This window comes from Somniosus microcephalus, chromosome 21 (assembly GCF_052327205.1).
Source record: "Somniosus microcephalus isolate GS21.2 chromosome 21, FLI_Smic_1.0, whole genome shotgun sequence".
Classification (NCBI taxonomy): domain Eukaryota; kingdom Metazoa; phylum Chordata; class Chondrichthyes; order Squaliformes; family Somniosidae; genus Somniosus; species Somniosus microcephalus.
Genome location: NC_141007.1, coordinates 55,289,778 through 55,303,474, shown reverse-complemented (window position 1 = coordinate 55,303,474; position 13,697 = coordinate 55,289,778).

Below are 13,697 nucleotides of genomic sequence, written 5' to 3'. Positions count from 1 at the left end.
GATAGTTTAGATTTGAATGTCCAGTTAAATATTTTCTAATTTACCCTCATCTCCTGAGCAGAATGATTGAATGATACGCTGTCCCATCCTCCCAACCAAAGGCAGTTGCATGGAGCTAAGAACTTTCAATGGGAGAAGTCAGTAAGGGAGATTGTCATGGATCCAAAATGGATTTTTGCCATTAACCCACTGAGCATGCTTAGGAGTGCAACAAATTATGACTGCTTCAGAGTAACAACTGCAGGGTTGGAGTGAAGTGTTACATTGTGCAGTTAACATTTTGGACATGCGCAGTAAAAATTAAAGGGTTGTCTTTTAACTAGCAACAGTGTTAAGCAACTTGATCTAAGCATAAAATCCTGTAAAGGTGGACACTGCTATTCTCTAATTAAATGTTGGAACATTGTCTCACTTTGAACCCAGGTGTATTTAACACTGCCACCTGAAGTTGTGGCTTCTGCAGTGGCTGAGTGTAAAATAAAATAATAAAAAAGGATTCAGTATGAAGTTGGTCTGTGTTTATTAGATGTTAGACTGCCAATAGGTCAAAGAAAGAAAGAACTTGCATGTATATAGGATATTTCACAACCTCAGGACATCCCAAGTGGTTTACAGCCATTGAAGTACATTTGAAGTGTAGTCACTTGTAGGAAACGCTGCAGCCAATTTGCGCACAGCAAGGTCCCAGAAACAGTAATGAGATAATGAGCAGATAATTTGTTTCAGTGATGGTTGCGAGATAAATATTGGCCAGGACACTGGGCAGCACGCCCCGCTCTTCTTTGAAATAATGCCATGGGATCTATTACGTCCATATGGGCAGAAAGTTCTGGTCACCCAGGACCAAACATTTGTTTCCAGTGATGCTGACTTTAGTATAAATAGTACCATAATAAGGCTGTTCTGATAGTTGTACTGTAATTTTTAGTACAAAAGTGTAAAATAATTTTAACACTTCCTACTTGCCCTGTTTTCCTCATGCTCCCTGTTCTCTCTACTTTTCCAGTCTGTCACCAAATTTCTAATTAATATATAAATAACAAAAGGTATAGTTCATTACTAAAAAAAATTGCCTGTTTTTCCCCACTGCTTTGATCGTGCCACCCTGGGAGCCCAACTTGGAAACACTGGCATCCAACGGTTCTAGAACCACTGCTTTTCTTGATATATATTAATTACTTAGACTTGGATGTACAGGGCACAATTTCAAAAGCAGATGACACAAAACTTGGAAGTATGGTGAACAATGAGCAGGATAGTGATAGACTTCAAGAGGACAAAAACAGGCTGGTGGAATGGGCGGACACCAGGCAGATTAAATTTAACGCAGAAAAGTGTGAAGTGATATATTTTGTTAGGAAGAACGAGGAGAGGCAATATAAACTAAAGGGTACAATTCTAAAGGGGGTGCATGAACCGAGTGACCTGGGGTATATGCACAATTTGTTGAAGGTGACAGGGCAGGTTGAGAAAGCGGTTAAAAAAGCATATGGAATCTTGGACTTCATAAATAGAGGCATAGAGTGCAAAAGCAAGGAAGTTATGAACCTTTATAAAACACTGGTTCAGCCTCAGCTGGAGTATTGAGTCCAATTCTGGGCGCTGCACTTTACGAAGGATGTGAAGGCTTTCGAGAGGGTGCAGAAAAGATTTACAAGAATGGTTCCAGGGATGAGGAACTTCAGTTATGTGGATAGACTGGAGAAGCTGGGGTTATCCTTGGAGCAGAGAAGGTTGAGAGGAGATCTGATAAAGGTGTTTAAAATCATGAGTGTTCTACACAGAGTAGATAGAAACTGTTCCATTGGCGGAAGGGTCGAGAACAAGAGGACACAGATTTAAGGTGATTGGCAGAAGAACCAAAGGCGACATGAGGAAAAGTTTTTTACGCAGCGAGTGGTTAAGATTTGGAATGCACTGCCAGAAAGGGTGGTGGAGACAGATTCAATCATTGATTTCAAAAGGGAATTGGATAAGTACCTGAAGGAAAAAATACTTGCAGGGCTACGGGGAAGTGGGACTAGCTGAAGTGCTCTTGCAGAGTGCTGGCATGGGCTGAATGGCCTCCTGTGCTGTAACCATTCTATGCTTCTATAACTGGCTGGAAAATAGCCCCAAAAGTTTTTCATTCAATGAGATTGGCAGGATGTAAAAATTAATATGATTTTGCCATTGATATGACCAGGTCTACTGCAGGACCAGGTATCTTGTCCTTGCCAGCAGTTGTCAAATTGCACTGGGATACGGTAATTTATCTGTGGCACAGTAATGGTTAAGGACATACAGTAGGTTGGTGCATCAGTGAGGGGTGAACTCAATTTTTAAAGTTACAACTTTGAATCCCAGACTGATGATTTATATCCAACAGCCCTCATAGGTGAATTGGACAGATTTGGTCAACCTTGGATAGAGTGCTGCAATAGTGTTTTTTCTGTGAAGAGGATTAAGGAACTATTTTTTTTAATTTGCTTATGGGATCCGCGCATCGCTGGCAAGGCCAGCATTTAGTGCCCATCCCTAAAGGTTCAATATATCTTATTTTTGTGATGATCTTATATTGGGTCAAATTTCATGCTTGTCATTGACCATTGATTTCAAAACCCTCATAATTGTCTATAGATCCCTTGATGACCGTGGCCCACCTTGTACCTGCAACTTCCTCCAATCCACTATCTTGGCTCTCGCCCTCTTTCAACTTTGGTGCTCTCTGTTGATAACCTTTCGTCAGAATGTTCTGACGAACGGTCATCGACCTGAAACGTTAACTCTGTTTCTCTCCACAGATGCTGCCTGACCTGCTGAGTATTTCCAGCGTTTTCTGGTTTTATTTCACGTTTCCAGCATCCGCAGTATTTTGTTTTTGTAGGAGTATATTACAATCTGCGAAGTCCAGGAGTATGGAGAACATGCAAGAACCAGATGGGCAGGAGTTCATGACAATTGAGTTCAAGAATCTATTTTCACCACATGAAACAGACGCATTACATTACAATAGCGTGTATAACGGTTATTAAATTTTTTTAAACTTCAATGAAGAAACTTTTTTCAATGACCAACATCTTGGTTTAGTTACTATAACACTTAGTTGGAGTTACTTTAGCACTCTGCAGCTTTACTAACCTCTGCAACGGGTCAAAGATGATGTGAAATATTCTGCATTAGCAGATCAACTTAACTCATCTTTTGTTCTTTTAATAGAATGGCAGCATAATTTTTTAATTTTTTTTATTTATTCATGGGATGTGGGCATCGCTGGCAAGGCCAACATTTATTGTCCATCCCTGATTGCCCTGAGTGACCTGCTCAAAGGGCAGTTAAGAGTCAACCACATTGCTGTGGGTCTGGAGTCACGTATAGGCCAGACCAGGTAGGGACGGCAGATTTCCTTCCCTAAAATATATTAGTGAACCAGGTGGGTTTTTACGACAATCCAGTAGTTTTATGGTCACTATTACTGATACTAGCTTTATATTCCAGATTTATTTAATTAACTGAATTTAAATTCCCCAACTGGTGTGGTGGAATTTGAACTTCTGTCTCCAGATCATTAATCACAGATTCTGGATTACCAGTCCAGTAACATAACCCCTATGCTACCGTATCCTTATTTCATATGGCATTGCTGGTTGTGGAATTTGTAATATTGGAATTCTACAAATGAAAGAATTTTAGGAATAGTACCTCCTGCTGTGCTGGAACATGGAGGCTGAGCAGATTGCAGCTGCTTGTTCCTGCCAGCTGTAATCTGATCAAATTTCCAAGCCAGCATATGTACAGCAGCCGATAAGATAGGCTTACTATCATGTCTCTGGTTAATCTGTAAATAAGAATGCAATGGGAAAGATGGGCTGAACAAGAGGGTTTATTCCTTATCTGTAAAGTATTTTAAATCTTCAGAAAGAATATATATTGAAACATATAAGATTGTGAAGGGGCTTGATCGGGTGGATGTGGTGAGGATGTTCCCAATGATGGGTGAAACTAGAACTAGGGGGCATAATCTTAAAATAAGGGGTTGCTCTTTCAAAACTGAGATGAGGAGAAACTTCTTCACTCAGAGGGTGGTAGGTTTGTGGAATTTGCTGCCCCAGAAAGCTGTGGAAGCTACATCATTAAATAAATTTAAAACAAATAGATAGTTTCCTAGAAGTAAAGGGAATTAAGGGTTACGGGGAGCGGGCAGGAAATTGGACATGAGTCTAGGTTCGGAATGGTCATGGCCCTGTGGGTAGTGGAGCGGGCCCAGGGGCCGTGTAGCCTGGTTCTGCTCCTACTTCTTGTGTTCTAATTCTGTGTTAGATTTCAGGAGATGGTTTTATTCCTGTTCCTGGCTGGGGTGGAGATCGCCTTTACAGAAGGTAAGTACTGTAGAAAATATAGGGACAGAGTGATCTCCTGGAAGAGTTTCGATCGCCTAGATGGGTCGGAGAGGAATTTCCCAGATTTTTTCTCCCAAATTGGCCATTGGGTTTTTTATCTGGTTTTTCGCCTCTCCCGGGAGATCACATGGGTTCGGGTGGGATGGAGAATGATAGAAGATTTGAGATTAAGATCAGATCAGCCATGATCTTATTGAATGGCGGAGCAGGCTCGAGGGGCCGATTGGCCTACTCCTGCTCCTATTTCTTATGTTCTTATGTAAAAATTACTTTAAAAATAGGAACACTTTAATCTATTAAATTTTTTTTAATTGGACATCCCCTGATAATCCAGTGGCTAAAGGCACTCGCTGCCCATTGCAGTACTAAAGCTACAGAAAGTCCCAGGTTCCTGCTATGTCCCAACTCAGCTGACCATGGCATGGCAGAAGATGGGGTGTTGCGACTGGCCTTAGCAACTCTTGGCTTAGGGCAAGGTGAAAATCAGCTCGGGTTGCAGCTTCTGGTTGCAATTCAGTGACCCCCTGCTGGAAAGTACCTTGTGTAGATGTTCAGTGAGAACAGGATTGGGTTGAGCTATTGTGCCTGGCACGGTAAAATAGCTTACTGAAACTTGCTGTCTAGGCTTGCACATTGCAAAGTGGCCACTTGGGAAAGGTAAGTGAAGGCAAACGGTGCCCGTAGAGCCATAATAGCAAGAGTCAGCACTTCCAGGAGAGGAGTGGAAAAAAATTGGCGTTGATCTTTCTGCTCAGGTCAGGGTGTCAAATACTTCTCAGTTTTTATGACCTAATACCAACATCAAACACTCGGTGGCCCTATACAGTGTAAACCATCCTAGCCCCAACAGCAGCATGCCACATGAGATTTTTCTTTCATTTTTTGCTCAAACCAGTTTTGTGTTTTCTCGGAATCAGATTGTGAACTTGTGGACAGCTTTATACCATTTCTTAAACTCATTTCACATGAGATTCTTATAGTCAACAGTGAGAAGACACTTTCATCCCACAAGTCTGGCCTGGCTCCCAGTATCCTGCTGCTCTTTGTTCCTGATCAGAGTGAATTGACATTCTTTTTCCCTACCCGCCAGCCCCAGCTCCTGCCAAGTAATTTGAGGTTTGGAACTGTTTCCCCATGTGTCACATGAGACGTTGTGTGTCAACATTCATTTATGAGAGCATCCTTTAAACATAATTCCATAAAGTGGAATATAATTTATCATTGGCCCCTGTTTGGATACAACATTTAGAGGGAAAATTTGGTGGCGCCCCCTTTGGGGCACTAACTTCGCCAGGGCACTGCATTTAGCTCCCCGAAAAAGTTAGCACCCCTGTGCTGTAAATTCAGTGGTCGCGCCCCAAGCAGGAGGCAGGGCGCTACTGGAAGCGCGCCCCCTCCTTTCTGGGGTGCTACAACTGAATATCGCGGCGCTACATGCAACAGCGCCACGCGCGCCGGCACATAGCGCCGCGGTATTGCAGGCCTCCCTCCCCTGATTAAAGAGGAGGGGCCTAGCGCTGCACGCACCGGGGCCCTGCTGGACCACCGGGGAGCGGGGTGCTGGGAAAGCAGCCTGGCACTCAAGACGTCATTACTGGAGGCGCGGGGCGCTACCGCCACCGCTAACCTCCCGCTGAATTTCGTGGGAGGCGTTAGCGGTGCTGCGCCCAGGCGCTAGCAGCTATACGCCCCCGGGGGCACTAACGAGAGACGCAAAGCAACCCAATTTTTACCCCTTACATTTCACTGGGCGCAAAAAACTTTTCATCTATTCTGTGGGGGGCGAACTATAAGCTAAATCTGAGTGCGCAATAATAAAGCAGAGTTGAAAATTAACAGCATGTCATCCCAATAGTCTAGTGCATAAAGGCATGGCAGATGCTATATTGAGCCATACAGATCAGAGCGTCCCAGGTTCAATCCCTGGTCTGTACTAAGTCGACTAATCCCTGCTGAAGCAGTAGTTTGGGGGCTGCAATTGTCCTCAGCACGTCTGGGTTAGGTTTCCCACCCTGAGCACTATCCAATGAACCTACTGGCAAGTGCATGCGTGAGGAGAAGATTAGGCTTGGCTGTGATGTCTTCATGGTCAAATAATAGAAAGAAAGAAAGACTTGCATTTATATAGCGCCTTTCATGACCACTGGACGTCTCAAAGCGCTTTACAGTCAATGAAGTACTTTTGAAGTGGAGTCGCTGTTGTAATGTGGGAAACTCTCAGCATCTAACCTCACACATGAAAAATGACCATTTGGGTGAGCTGCCAAATAGTTGGCAGTGCCTTTGGAAATGTACCTCAGCACCAGGCGAGGAGATCATTAGAAAAAAATAACAGCAGTGTGTAGATGACTATTGAATGAACTCTGCTCAAATAGGCCTATCAAGCCTATACTGCAACTTCTGTCAGAAAAGGTTAATGCAAACTGAATTTTAAAATCTCACTGAGAAAGTTAGTGAAGACTTAAAGTATTTTCACTCTGTTACTTGATTATCTGCCCTTGCTTTCCAGATTTGCCATTTCCTGTAAGTATACACATCAAGTAGGAGGAGAGAAGTGCCTGGTGAATGTAATATTCCAAATTGACATCAGATTGAAATCATAATATATGAATCCATTCTTCTAGAATACTGAATAACTGAGTTAAGGTGCCAGGTCTATGACTTGGCAGAGATTTAGTTGTTGGGCTGATTTCTGAAGCAACTCAGAATTTGGGACTTCGCTGGCCTGAAATCAAGCTTTGCTCTTAAATCCTGCAAGCTTAAATTATGTCTGCTGCCCATGCACCCCCTGTAGTCCCCTCAAATGTCCATATTATTCTTCCCTTACTAGTCTAGGCTGTTACACACAGATTGGCTAAAGGATATAAAGTTTTTAAAAATTAATCCCTCTCCATATGTAGACATTTAAGCATCATGCTCAAGTATATGTATCATTTTTTTAATGTCTTCTTCAGCTGGTTCCTGTGCAATGGCCAAGGTAAAGAAAAAAAACTGCTGCATGGAAAGGCAAGAATGTCGAGGGTCAGGGTACCATGATTTTCAGATACTCCAGAAAAGGGAAGACGGAGGGGTGACCTGATAGAGGTCTTTAAGATTATGAAAGGCTTAGGATAGGCGTAGAGAAGTTGTTTCCACTTGTGGGGAGACCAGAACTAGAGGCCATCAATATAAGATAGTCACTAATAAATCCAATAGGGAATTCACAGAATCACAGAAACCCCACAATGCAGATAGAGGCCATTCGGCCCATCGAGCCTGCACCGAAACATATCCCACCCGATCCCCATAACCCCTACACCAACACATATCCCACTCTATCCCCGTAACCCCACGTATTTAATCCCCCTAACACTAAGGGTCAATTTATCATAGCCAATCAACCAAACCCGCACATCTTTGGACTGTGGGAGGAAACCGGAGCACCCGGAGAAAACCCACGCAAACACGGGGAGAATGTGCAAACTCCACACAGACAGTCACCTGAGGCCAGATTCGAACCCAGGCCCCTGGCGCTGTGAGGCAACAGTGCTAACCATTATGCCACCGTGCTGCCCTCAGGAGAAACTTCCTTATCCAGCAGGTGGTTAGAACTTGGAACTCGCTACCACATGGAGTGGTTGAAGCAACTAGCATAGATGCATTTAAGGGGAAGCTAGATAAACACGAGGGAGAAAGTAATAGAAGGATATGTTGATGGGGTTAGATGAAGAATAGTGGGAGGAGGCTCATGTGGAGCATAAACACTGGCATGGACCTGTTGGGCCCAATGGCCTGTTTCTGTGCTGTATATATACTATGTAATACTATACCACGGAGGTGCTTAGTGAACAAATGAGGGCTTATTTTGTACCACCCATGATTTATGAGTGGGTTGAGGAAGTAGCGCTGGTTGACACAAAAATGGCATTTGGGTCCTCACAACATCATTGGAGCTTATTTGAACACATTTATTGAATGAATGAAAGAAAGAAAGAAAGAAAGACTTTCATGACCACTAGACATTCAATGCGATTTACAGCCAATGAAGTACTTTTTGAAATGTAGTCACTGTTGTAATGTAGGAAATGCGGCAGCCAATTTGCACACAGCAAGCTCCCACAAACTGCAATGTGATAATGACCAGATAATCTGTTTTTAAGTGATGTTTGTTGAGGGATAAATAATGGCCAGGACACTGGGGAGAACTCCCCTGCTCTTCTTCAAAATAGTGCCATGGGATCTTTTACATCCACCTGAGAGAGAGCAGACGGGGCCGCGGTTTAACGCCTCACCCAAAAGACGGCACCTCAGACAGTGCAGCACTCCCTCAGCACTGCACTGGAGTGTCGGCCCAGATTTTTGTGCTCAAGTCTCTGGAGAGGAACTTGAACCCACAACCTTCTGACTCAGAGGTGAGGGTCTTACCCACTGAGCCACAGCTGACACTGGGCACCTGCTGAGTTTTAAGCGGAAGCACTGACCAGCAGATGGAGTATAATGTGGGGAAATGTGAGGTTATTCACTTTGATAGGACGAATAGAAAAACAGAATATTTTTTAAATGGTGAGAAACTATTAAATGTTGGTGTTCAGAGGGATTTAGGTGTCCTTGTACACAAAACACAGAAAGATAACCCGATAGCAAAATATGTTGTTATTTCAGAAAGATAACATGCAGGTACAGCAAGCAATTAGCAAGGCAAATGGTATGTTGACCTTTATTGCAAGGGGATTGGAGTACAAGAGTAAGGAAGTTTTGCTGCAATTGTACAGGGCTTTGGTGAGACCACACCTGGAGTACTGTGCACAGTTTTGGTCTCCATACCTAAGGAAGGATATACTTGCCTTAGAGCGTGTGCAATGAAGGTTCACTAGATTGATTCCTGGGATGAGAGGGTTGTCCTATGAGGGGAGATTGAGTAGATTGGGCCTATACTCTCTGGAGTTTAGAAGAATGAGAGGTGATCTCATTGAAACATATAAGATTCTGAGAGGCTGTTACCCCTGGCTGGAAACTCTAGAACTTCCAAAATTCTATAGATTCTGGAACGGTTCCTGCAGATTGGAGGATAGCAAATGTAACCCCGCTATTTAAGAAAGGAGGGAGAGAGAAAACGGGCAACTACAGACCTGTTAGCCTCGCATCAGTAGTTGGGAAAATGCGGGAATCTATTATAAAGGATGCAATAACTGGGCACTTAGAAAATAATAGTAAGATTGGGCAGAGTCAACATGGATTTATGAAAGGGAAATCCTGTTTGACAAACCTATTGGAGTTCTTTGAGAATGTAACTAGTGGAGTAGACAAAGGGGAACCGGTAGATGTGGTGTATTTGGATTTTCAGAAGGCCTACGATAAGGTCCCACACAAGAGGTTGGTGAACAAAATTAGGGCACATGGAATTGGGAGTAATATACTAGCATGGATTGAGAATTGGTTAACAGACAGAAAACAAAGAGTAGGGATAAACGGGTCTTTTTCAGGATGGCAGGCTGTGACTAGTGGGCTACCACAAGAATCAGTGCTTGGGACCCAGCTATTCACAATCTATATCAATGATTTGGATGAGGGGACTAAATGTAACATTTCCAAATTTGCTGATGACACAAAGCTAGGTGGCAGTGTCAGTTGCGAAGAGGATGTGAAGAGGCTTCAAGGGGATCTCGACAGGCTCAGTGAGTGGGCAAGAACATGGCAGATGGAATATAATGTGGATAAATGTGAAGTTATCCACGTTGGTAGAAAAAACAGAAAGGCAGAGTATTTCCTAAATGGTGAAAGATTGGGGAATGCAGATGCTCAAAGGGACCTGGGTGTCCTTGTACATGAGTCACTGAAAGCGAATGTTCAGGTGCAGCAAGCCATTAGGAAGGCAAATGGTATGTTGGCCTTCATTACAAGAGGATTTGAGTACAGGAGTAAAGAAGTCTTACTCCAATTATATAGGGCCTTGGTGAGACCACACCTGGAGTACTGTGTACAATTTTGGTCTCCTTACCTAAGGAAGGATATACTTGCCATAGAGGGAGTGCAACAAAGGTTCACAAGATTGATTCCTGGGATGGCGGGACTGTCGTATGAGGAGATTGAGTAAATTAGGCCTCTATTCTCTTGAATTCAGAAGAATGAGAGGGGATCTCATTGAAGCATACAAAATTATTACAGGGCTTGATGGGGTGTGTAGTGTATGTACCTTTAAGGGGAGAACTACTTTTTACAGCTCCTGTATACTGTAGTACCGGCAGTGACCACACCTGTATATAAACCCTGAGTAGGGATCTGTACTGTTAGTTTTAGAGTAACCCTCATTCAGTAAACACCTGTTGATTGTTCCCCTGCAGTCTCTGTCTAGTTATTGAAGGACACACAACATCAAGATACACGGATCTAACATTGGCGACGAGTCGATTCGAACCTACCTGCAACTCTGCATCACCTCCCAGGGATTCGCTCCTGGAGAACAGTGTAAGAAGAAGGCAGAGTCCAGAAGTACGGGCGTCGACCATCCAGCGGAGACTTGAGCATCGCAGAGGAGGCTGTTGAGAGCTGGGCTTGGTTCTCCAGTCACGGTGGTCCAGCGAAACGGGCTGGCAACAGGTACGGCGCAGACCCTTCCCGGACAGCGGCGGCTAGAACCGACCAACGGCACAGAAAAAGGCCGAGCAGCGTCGACGGGATAAGAGAGAGGGTAGAGCGCATAGGGCGCAGCCGGTGTTCAGGACCGAGCGGCGTCAACGAGAGAGGCGTGCAGGAAAATGCGCAGAGCGCAGCCGGTGTTCAAGGGCTGAGCAGCGTCCGCGGGGAAGAAAAGAGAGCACGGGAGACGCCATTTTGAGCCACAGCGGAGAAGAAGGGAGAGCGCGGGAGACACCATTTTTAGCCAGTCTAACCACACCCAGGGATGCCAAAGAGTGGCAGTGTCACAGCGTTCGACAATGAAGTCGAAGATTGGGCGACATATGTCGAACGCATAGAAGTGTACTGCAAGACGAATGAAGTGCCAGATGACAGGAAAGCACTGGTATTGTTGAATTCCATCGGTGCAAAAACATATGGCTTACTGCGAAACCTAGTAACCCCAGAGAAGCCAGTGGAAAAGGATTTTGAAAACATAGTGTCAATCCTACAGGACCACTTAAACCCCACACCGCTGCTGATAGCAGAAAGATTTAAGTTTCACAAAAGGAACCAGCATAAAGGTGAAAGTAATGCTGAGTATTTAACGGAACTGCGCAAGCTATTGAAACACTGCCAGTTTGGAACGGGACTAGCAGATACTTTAAGGGACAAGTTTGTGTGTGGGCTTCAAAGTGAAGGAACCCAGAAACGGCTTCTATCAGAAAAGGATCTTACGCTGGACAAGGCTTTCAGCATGGCAGTATCACACGAAGCAGCCGCACGGGGCGCTGCAGAGATACAACGGAGACCGCAAGAATATGGCACAAATGAAATGTCATATGGAACACTGAAGTGCTATCGCTGCGGCAGAACAACACACGACCATAAGGATTGTTGGTTCAAGGACCAAGTGTGCAGACAGTGTGGAAAAGTAGGACACATAGCAAGAGTCTGCAGGTCGGGAAAGAAAACCAGCAGCAAGAAATCTCCACAGGAGAAGTACAAGAAGGTACATAAGGTGACGGAGAGGAGTTCAGACGAACAGAAAAGTGATACAGACTCCGGAAGCAAGGAGCTGGGTTGTCTGAAACTACATAATGTAATCAAAATGGAGGATCACCAAACTATCTGGGTCACGCTCAAGATAGACGGAGTCCAAGTGAAAATGGAATTGGACACAGGATCAGCCCTTAACAGTCATAAACCGAAGGGACTACAAGCGGCTACTCTCACATATACCCTTGAGAGATACAGAGATTGTCTTGAAGACGTACACGGGGCAAAAAGTCTACCCCAAAGGAAAAATAAGGGTGAACGTTATATATAACGGCAAGGAAACACCAAAAATGGACCTATATGTATTGCCAGATGGAGGACCACCACTACTAGGACGTGAATGGATCTGGAAGATACAGTTAGATTGGCATTCCATACAAGCACTGAAGGTTGAGGCCAAAAAGGATGACTACGTCACACCTGGACGACTGTCAAAAATGCTAACTGACGCACAAGAAGTGTTCCAGGAGGGACTCGGAACACTAAAAGGCATAACAGCGACGATCAAAATAGAGGAAAATTCAAGCCCAAAGTTTTTTTAAGGCCAGACCAGTGCCTTATGCGATCCGCCCAGCCATCGAAGCAGAGCTGGAAGGTTTGGAATGTTCTGGAGTACTGTCCAAAGTGGACTTGAGCGAGTGGGCTACACCCATCGTTCCTGTAATGAAGAGGTCGTTGAGTAATACGCCTGGGGAACCAAAGAAGGTTCGCATCTGTGGGGACTTTAAGGGGACAGTGAACCCAGTCCTTCACACGGTACAATATCCGCTTCCGCGGATTGAAGGTATTTTCGCCTCACTATCTGGAGGGAAACGCTTCACTAAGATTGATCTGGCCCAGGCGTACCTGCAAATGGAGGTAGAAGAAGCCTCGAAACAGTACCTCATGATCAACACTCATAAAGGTCTCTACCAATACAACCGGCTGGTGTTCGGGGTAGCATCAGCTCCGGCTATTTGGCAAAGGGCAATGGATCAAGTCCTGCAAGGGATTCCAGGGACCCAGTGTTATTTGGATGACATCCTGGTCACGGGCGAAAATGACAGTGATCACCTCGCCAACCTGGAGCAGGTGCTCACTAGATTGAAGGAATATGGGCTCCGAGCTAATCGCCACAAATGCGAGTTTTTCCAGAAGCAGATCTCGTATTGTGGCCATGTTATTGATGAAGAGGGGTTACATAAGTCCCCTGAAAAGATTGAGGCAGTAGTCAAGGCTCCAGCACCGGAAAATGTGTCACAACTGAGGTCGTTCCTCAGGCTGGTGAACTACTACCATAAGTTCTTGCTGAATTTGTCTACAGTACTACACCCACTGAACACCCTACTGCAAACGGGGGTACCATGGAAGTGGAATGACGAATGTAAACGAGCTTTCCAGAAGTGCAAAGAATTGATCACATCAAAAGAGGTGTTGGCTCATTTCAACCCAGCACTACCAATTCGGTTGGCGTGTGATGCATCACCCTATGGTATTGGAGCGGTGCTGTCGCACAAATTCCCGGACGGCTCGGAGAGGCCAGTAGCCTTTGCGTCTCGGTCACTAACCTCAGCCGAGCGTAACTACGCCCAGATTGACAGGGAGGCCCTCAGCCTAGTGTGGGGAGTGAAAAAGTTCAACCACTATCTGCACGGGCAGAAGTTCACCTTGCTGACTGACCACCAG